We start from the raw sequence: 8,402 nt of genomic DNA, 5'->3' as shown, positions 1-8,402 counted from the left end.
CCTAAATATAGCCCTCGGCGCAATGGGAGAAGACTGAAAAAGCAGGCCTCAGAAAACGCATTGCGATTCCCCTTGGACCATCCAAAAGTGCCCCCAAAGGAAGGCTTTGGGTACAACTGAACTCCCCAGGGGAGCCTTTATGCAACCCCACATGCAACTCGACCCTCCACGTTCGCTGTTTCCGAGCAACACTAAAGATAGCCCTAGCCGCAAAGGAAGAAGACTGAAAAAGCGGGCCTCATAAAACGCATTGTGAGTCTTTTTCGACCATCCAAAAGTGCCCCCAAAGGAAGGCTTTGGGTACAAGTGAACTCCCCAGGGGAGCCTTTACGCAGCCCCACATGAAACTGGACCCTCCGGGTTCACTCTTTCTATGCAAGACTAAATATAGCCCTCGGTGGAATGGGAGAAGACTGAAAAAGCGGGCCTCAGAAAACGCATTGCGAGTCTCTTTCGACCATCCAAAAGTGCCCCAAAGGATGGCTTTGGGTACAAGTGAACTCCCCAGGGGAGCCTTTATGCAGCCCCACATGCAACTGGACCTTCTGGGTTCGCTGTTTCCGAGCAACATGAAACATATTCCTAGCTGGCTTTGGAGATGACTGAAAACTCGGGCCCCAGAAAAGGAATTCCGAGCCCCTTTCGCCCATCCAAAAGTGCCCCCAGAGGAAGGCTTTCAGTACAAGAGAACTCCCCAGGGGAGCGTTTATGCAGCCCCACATGCAACTGGACCCTCCGTATTCGCTCTTTCACAGCAACCCTAAATATAACCCCGTCCCTCATGGCAGACGAGTGAAAACTCGGGCCCCAGAAAATGCGTTTCAAGCCCCATTCGCCCATCCAAAAGTGCCCCCAAAGGAAGGCGTTGGGTACAAGTGAACTCCCCAGGGGAGCCTACACGAAGCCCCACATGCAACTGGACCCTCTGTGTTCGATCTCTCCGAGCAAACCGAATCATAGCCCTAGTCGGTATGGGAGAGGAATTGAAAATACTGCCCCATTAAACGCGTTACAAGCCCCTTTCGCCCATCCAATAGTGCCCCTAAAGGAAGGCTTTTGGTACAACTGAACTCCCCAGGGGAGCGTTTACGCAGCCCCACATGCAACTGGACCCTCCGTATTCGCTCTTTCACAGCAACACTAAACATAGCCCTAGCCGGCATGGGAGACGACTAAAAAATTGGGCCCCAGAAAATGCAATCCGAACCCCATTCGCCCATCCAGAAGTGCCCCCAAAGGAAGGCTTTGGGTACAACTGAACTCCCCAGGGGAGCCTTTATGCAGCCCCACATGCAACTCGACCCTCCGCGTTCACTCTTTCTACGCAAGCCTAAATATAGACCTAGCCGCAAAGGGACAAGACCGAAAAAGTGGGCCTCAAAAAACACAATGCGAGTCTCTTTCGACCATCCAAAAGTGCCCCCAAAGGAAGGCTTTGGGTACAAGTGAACTCCCCAGGGGATCCTTTATGCAGCCCCACATGCAACTGAACCCTCCTTATTCGCTCTTTCACAGCAACCCTAAATATAACCCTGGCCCTCATGGCAGACGACTGAAAACTCGGGCCCCAGAAAACGCGTTACGAGCCCCTTTCGCCCATCCAAAAGTGCCCCCAAAGGAAGGCTTTGGGTACAACTGAACTCCCCAGGGGAGCTTTACGCAGCCCCACATGCAACATGACCCTCCCTATTCGCTGTTTCCGAGCAACCATAAATATATCCCTAGCCAGCATGGGAGAAGACTGAAATCTCGGACCCCAGAAAATGCGTTTCAAGCCCCATTCGCCCATCCAGAAGTGCCCCCAAAGGAAGGCTTTGGGTACAAGTGAACTCCCCAGGGGAGCCTTTATGCAGCCCCACATGCAACTGGACCTTCCGGGTTCACTCTTTCCGAGCAACTCTAAAGATAGCCCTAGCCGCAAAGGGAGAAGACTGAAAAAGCGGGCCTCAGAAAATGCATTGTGAGTCTCTTTTGACCATCCAAAAGTGCCCCCAAAGGAAGGCTTTGGGTACAACTGAACTACCCAGGGGAGCGTTTATGCAGCCCCACATGCAACTGGACCCTCCGTATTCGCTCTTTCACAGCAACCCTAAATATAGCCCTGGTCCGCCTGGAATTCGAGTGAAAACTCGGGCCCCAGAAAACGTTCTCCGAACCCCTTTCGCCCATTCAAAAGTGACCCCAGAGTAAGGCTTTGGGTACAAGTGAACTCCCCAGGGGAGCCTTTACGCAGCCCCACATGCAACTGGACCCTCCGTGTTCGTTCTTTACGAGCAGCCCTAAATATAACCCTTGCCAGCATGGCAGAAGACTGAAAACTCGGGCCGCAGAAAAAGCGTTTCAAGCCCCATTCGCCCATCCAGAAGTGCCCCCAAAGGAAGACTTTGGGTACAAGTGAACTCCCCAGGGGAGCCTTTATGCAGCCCCACATGCAACTGGACCCTCCGGGTTCGCTCTTTCACAGCAACCCTAAATATAACCCTGGCACGCATGGCAAACGACTGAAAAATCGGGCCCCAGAAAACGCGCTACAAGCCCCATTCGCCCATCCAAAAGTGCCCCCAAAGGAAGGCTTTGGGTACAAGTGAACTCCCCAGGGGAGGCTTTATGCAGCCCCACATGCAACTGGACCCTCCGGGTTCACTCTTTCACCGCAAGACTAAATATAACCCTAGCCTCAAAGGGAGAAGACTGAAAAAGCAGGCCTCAGAAAACGCATTGCGATTCCCCTTGGACCATCCAAAACAGCCCGCAAAGGAAGGCTTTGGGTACAACAGAACTCCCCAGGTGAGCCTTTATGCAGCCCCACATGCAACTGGACCCTCCGGGTTCGCTGTTTACGAGCAACACTAAACATACTCCTAGCTGGTTTTAGAGACGACTGAAAACTCAGGCCGCAGAAAATGCATTCCGAGCCCCTTTCGCCCATCCAAAAGTGCCCCCAGAGGAAGGCTTTGAGTACAAGTGAACTCCCCAGGGGAGCCTTTATGCAGCCCCACATGCAACTCGACCCTCCGCGTTCACTCTTTCTACGCAAGCCTAAATATAGACCTTGCCGCAAAGGGACAAGACCGAAAAATTGGGCCTAAAAAACCCAATGCGAGTCTCTTTCGACCATCTAAAAGTGACCCCAAAGGAAGACTTTGGGTACAAGTTAAAGCCCCTTTATGCAGCCCCACAGGCAACTGGACCCTCCGGGTTCGCTCTTTCACAGCAACCCGAAATATAGCCCTAGCCGGCATGGGAGAAGACTGAAAAATCGGGCCAAATAAAATGCCTTACAAGACCCTTTTGCCCATCCAAAAGTGCCCCCAAAGGAAGGCTTTGGGTACAAGTGAACTCCCTAGGGGAGCCTTTATGCAGCCCCACATGCAACTGGACCCTCCGGGTTCGCTCTTTCACAGCAACACTAAACATGGCCCTAGCCGGCATGGGAGACGACTGAAAAATCGGGCCAAATAAAACGCCTTACAAGACCCTTTCGCCCATCCAAAAGTGCCTCCAAAGGAAGGCTTTGGGTAGAAGTGAACTCCCCAGGGAAGCCTTTTAGCAGCCCCACATGCAACTGGACCCTCCCTATTCTCTGTTTCCGAGCAACCATAAATCTAACCCTAGCCAGCATGGCAGAAAACTGAAAACTCGGACACCAGAAAATGCCTTACAAGCCCCATTCGCCCATCCAAAAGTGCCCCCAAAGGAAGGCTTTGAGTAGAAGTGAACTCCCTAGGGGAGCCTTTATGCAGCCCCACATGCAACTGGACCCTCCGTATTCGCTCTTTCACAGCAACCCTAAATATAGCCCTGGCCCGCCTGGCAGTCGAGTGAAAACTCGGGCCCCAGAAAATGCGTTACAAGCCCCATTCGCCCATGCAAAAGTGCCCCCAAATGAAGGCGTTGGGTACAAGTGAACTCCCCAGGGGAGCCTACACGAAGCCCCACATGCAACTGGACCCTCTGTGTTCGCTCTTTCACAGCAACACGAATCATAGCCCTAGTCGGTATGGGAGAGGAATTGAAAATACGGCCCCAGAAAACGCATTCAAAGACCCTTTCGCCCATCCGGAAGTGCCCCCAAAGGAAGGCTTTGGGTACAAGTGAACTCCCCAGGGGAGCCTTTATGCAGCCCCACATGCAACTGGACCCTCCGTATTCGCTCTTTCACAGCAACACTAAACATAGCCGTAGCCGGCATGGGAGACGACTGAAAACTCGGGCCCCATAAAACGTTTTCCGAGCCCCTTTCGCCCATCCAAAAGTACCCCCAGAGGAAGACTTTGGGTACAAGTGAACTCCCCAGGGGAGCCTTTATGCAGCCCCACATGCAACTGGACCCTCCCTATTCGCTCTTTCACAGCAACACTAAGCATAGCCGTACCGGCATGGGAGAAGACTGAAAACTCGGGCCCCAGAAAACGCTTTCTGAGCCCCTTTCGCCCATCCAGAAGTGCCCCCAGAGGAAGACTTTGGGTACAAGTGAACTCCCCAGGGGAGCCTTTATGCAGCCCCACATACAACTGGACCCTCCGCGTTCGCTCTTTCACAGCAAGCCTAAATATAGCCCTGGCCGGCATGGCAGTCGAGTGAAAACTTGGGCCCCAGAAAATGCGTTTTGAGCCCCATTCGCCCATCCAAAAGTGCCCCCAGAGGAAGGCTTTGGGTACAACTGAACTCCCCAGGGGAGCCTTTATGCAGCCCCACATGCAACTCGACCCTCCGCGTTCACTCTTTCTACGCAAGCCTAAATGTAGCCCTAGCCGCAAAGGGAGAAGACTGAAAAAGCGGGCCTCAAAAAACGCATTGCGGGTCTCTTTCGACAATCCAAAAGTGACCCCAAAGGAAGGCTTTAGGTACAAGTTAAAGCCCCTTTATGCAGCCCCACATGCAACTGGACCCTCCCTATTCGCTGTTTCCGAGTAAACATAAATCTAAACCTAGCCAGCATGGCAGAAAACTGAAAACTCGGACACCAGAAAAAGCGTTTCAAGCCCCATTCGCCCATCCAGAAGTGCCCCCAAAGGAAGACTTTGGGTACAACTGAACTCCCCAGGGGAGCCTTTTTGCAGCCCCACATGCAACTGGACCCTCCGTGTTCGCTCTTTCCGAGCAACACTAAACATAGCCCTAGCTTACATGGGCGACGACTGAAAAATCGGGCCCCAGAAAACGCTTTACGAGCCCCTTTCGCCCATGCAAAAGTGAACCCAGAGGAAGGCTTTGGGTAGAAGTGAACTCCCCAGGGGAGCCTTTATGAAGCCCTACATGCAACTGGACCCTCCGTGTTCGCTGTTTACGAGCAATCCTAAACATAGCCCTAGCCGGCATGGGAGACGACTGAAAAATCGGCCCCAGGAAAATGCGTTACAAGCCCCATTCGCCCATCCAAAAGTGCCCTCAAATGAAGGAGTTGGGTACAAGACAACTCCCCAGGGGAGCCTACACGAAACCCCACATGCAACTGGACCCTCTGTGTTCGCTCTTTCACAGCAACCCGAATCATAGCCCTAGTCGGCATGGGAGAAGAATTGAAAATACGGCCCCAGAAAACGCATTCAAAGAACCCTTTCGCCCATCCAATAGTGCCCCCAAAGGAAGGCTTTCGGTACAACTGAACTCCCCAGGGGAGCCTTTATGCAGCCCCACATGGAACTGGACCCTCCGTATTCGCTCTTTCACAGCAACCCTAAATATAACCCTGGCCCGCATGGCAGACGACTGAAAAATCGGGCCCCAGAAAACGCATTCCAAGCCCCTTTCACCCATCCAGAAGTGCCCCCAAAGGAAGGCTTTGAGTACAAGTGAACTCCCCAGGGGAGCCTTTACGCTGCCCCACATGCAACTGGATCCTCCGTATTCGCTCTTTCACAGCAACCCGAAATATAGCCCTGGCCCACCTTGAAGTCGAGTGAAAACTCGGGCCCAGGAAAATGCGTTACAAGCCCCATTCGCACATCCAGAAGATCCCCCAGAGGAAGGCTTTGGGTACAAGTGAACTCCCCAGGGGAGCCTTTATGCAGCCCCACACGCAACTGAACCTTCCGGGTTCGCTCTTTCCGAGCAACACTAAACATATTCCTAGCTGGCTTTGGAGACGACTGAAAACTCGGGCCCCAGAAAATGCATTCCGAGCCCCTTTCGCCCATCCAAAAGTGCCCCCAAAGGAAGGCTTTGGGTACAAGTGAACTCCCCAGGGGAGCCTTTACGCAGCCCCACATGCATCTAGACGCTCCGAATTCACTCTTTCTCCGCAAGCCTAAATATAGCCCTCGGCGCAATGGGAGAAGACTGAAAAAGCGGGCCTCAGAAAACGCATTGCGATTCCCCTTGGACCATCCAAAAGTGCCCCAAAGGAAGGCTTTGGGTACAAGTGAACTCCCCAGGGGAGCCTTTATGCAACCCCACTTGCAACTCGACCCTCCAGGTTCGCTGTTTCCGAGCAACACTAAAGATAGCCCTAGCTGCAAAGGAAGAAGACGGAAAAAGCGGGCCTCATAAAACGCATTGCGAGTCTCTTTCGACCATCCAAAAGTGCCCCCAAAGGAAGGCTTTGGGTACAAGTGAACTCCCCAGGGGTGCCTTTACGCAGCCCCACATGCAATTGGACCCTCCGGGTTCGCTGTTTACGATCAACCCTAAATATAACCCTAGCCAGCATGGCAGAAGACTGAAAACTCGGGCCACAGAAAACGCATTACAAGCCTGATTCACCCATCTAAAAGTGCCCCAAAGGAAGGCTTTGAGTACAAGTGAACTCCCCACGGGAGCCTTTATGCAGCCCCACATGCAACTCGACCCTCCGGGTTCACTCTTTCACCGCAAGACTAAATAGCCTCCCTAGCCTCAAAGGGAGAAGACTGAAAAAGCGGGCCTCAGAAAACGCATTGCGATTCCCCTTGGACCATCCAAGAGTGCCCAAGGAGGAAGGCTTTGGGTACAAGTGAACTCCCCAGGGGAGCCTTTATGCAGCCCCACATGCAACTGGACCCTCCGGGTTCGCTCTTTCCTACCAACACTAAATGAAGCCCTAGCCGGCATGGGAGACTACTGAAAAATCGGGCCAAATAAAATGCCTTACAAGACCCTTTCGCCCATCAAAAAGTGCCCCCAAAGGAAGGCTTTGAGTAGAAGTGAACTCCCCAGGGGAGCCTTTATGCAGCCCCACATGCAATTGGACCCTCCGTATTCACTCTTTCACAGCAACCCTAAATATAATCCTGGCCCGCCTGGCAGTCGAGTGAAAACTCGGGCCCCAGAAAATGCGTTACAAGCCCCATTCGCCCATCCAAAAGTGCCCCCAAAGGAAGGCTTTGAGTACAAGTGAACTCCCCACGGGAGCCTTTATGCAGCCCCACATGCAACTGGACCCTGGGGGTTCACTGTTTCCAAGAAACATTAAGTATAGCCCTAGCCGGCTTAGGAGACGACTAAAAACTCGGTCCCAGAAAACGCATTCTGAGCCCCATTCGCCCATCCAGAAGTACCCCCAAAGGAAGGCTTTGGGTACAACTGAACTCCCTAGGTGAGCCTTTAGGCAGCCCCACATGGAACTGGACCCTCCGTATTCGCTCTTTCACAGCAAGCCTAAATATAACCCGTGTCCGCAAAGGGAGAAGACTGAAAAAGTGGGCCTCAGAAAACGAATTGCGAGTCTCTTTCGACCATCCAAAAGTGCCCCCAAAGGAAGGCTTTGGGTACAAGTGAACTCCCCAGGGGAGCCTTTACGCAGCCCCACATGCATCTAGACGCTCCGAATTCACTCTTTCACCGCAAGCCTAAATATAGCCCTCGGCGCAATGGGAGAAGACTGAAAAAGCGGGCCTCAGAAAACGCATTGCGATTCCCCGTTCGCCCATCCAGAAGTGCCCCCAAAGGAAGGCTTTGGGTACAAGTGAACTCCCCAGGAGAGCCTTTATGCAACCCCACATGCAACTCGACCCTCCACGTTCGCTGTTTCCGAGCAACACTAAAGATAGCCCTTCTCGCAAAGGAACAAGACTGAAAAAGCGGGCCTCATAAAACGCATTGCGAGTCTCTTTCGACCATCCAAAAGTGCCCCCAAAGGAAGGCTTTGGGTACAAGTGAACTCCCCAGGGGAGCCTTTACGCAGCCCCACATGCAACTGGACCCTCCGGGTTCACTCTTTCTACGCAAGACTAAATATAGCACTCCGAGGACTGGGAGAAGACTGAAAAAGCGGGCCTCAGAAAACGCATTGCGAGTCTCTTTCGACCATCCAAAAGTGCCCCAAAGGATGGCTTTGGGTACAAGTGAACTCCCCAGGGGAGCCTTTATGCAGCCCCACATGCAACTGGACCTTCTGGGTTCGCTGTTTCCGAGCAACATGAAACATATTCCTAGCTGGCTTTGGAGACGACTGAAAACTCGGGCCCCAGAAAATGCATTCC

This window comes from Anas acuta, chromosome 23, assembly GCF_963932015.1.
Source record: "Anas acuta chromosome 23, bAnaAcu1.1, whole genome shotgun sequence".
Classification (NCBI taxonomy): Eukaryota; Metazoa; Chordata; class Aves; order Anseriformes; family Anatidae; genus Anas; species Anas acuta.
The sequence above is the reverse complement of the archived record's forward strand: the minus strand, read 5'-3'. Positions refer to the sequence as shown.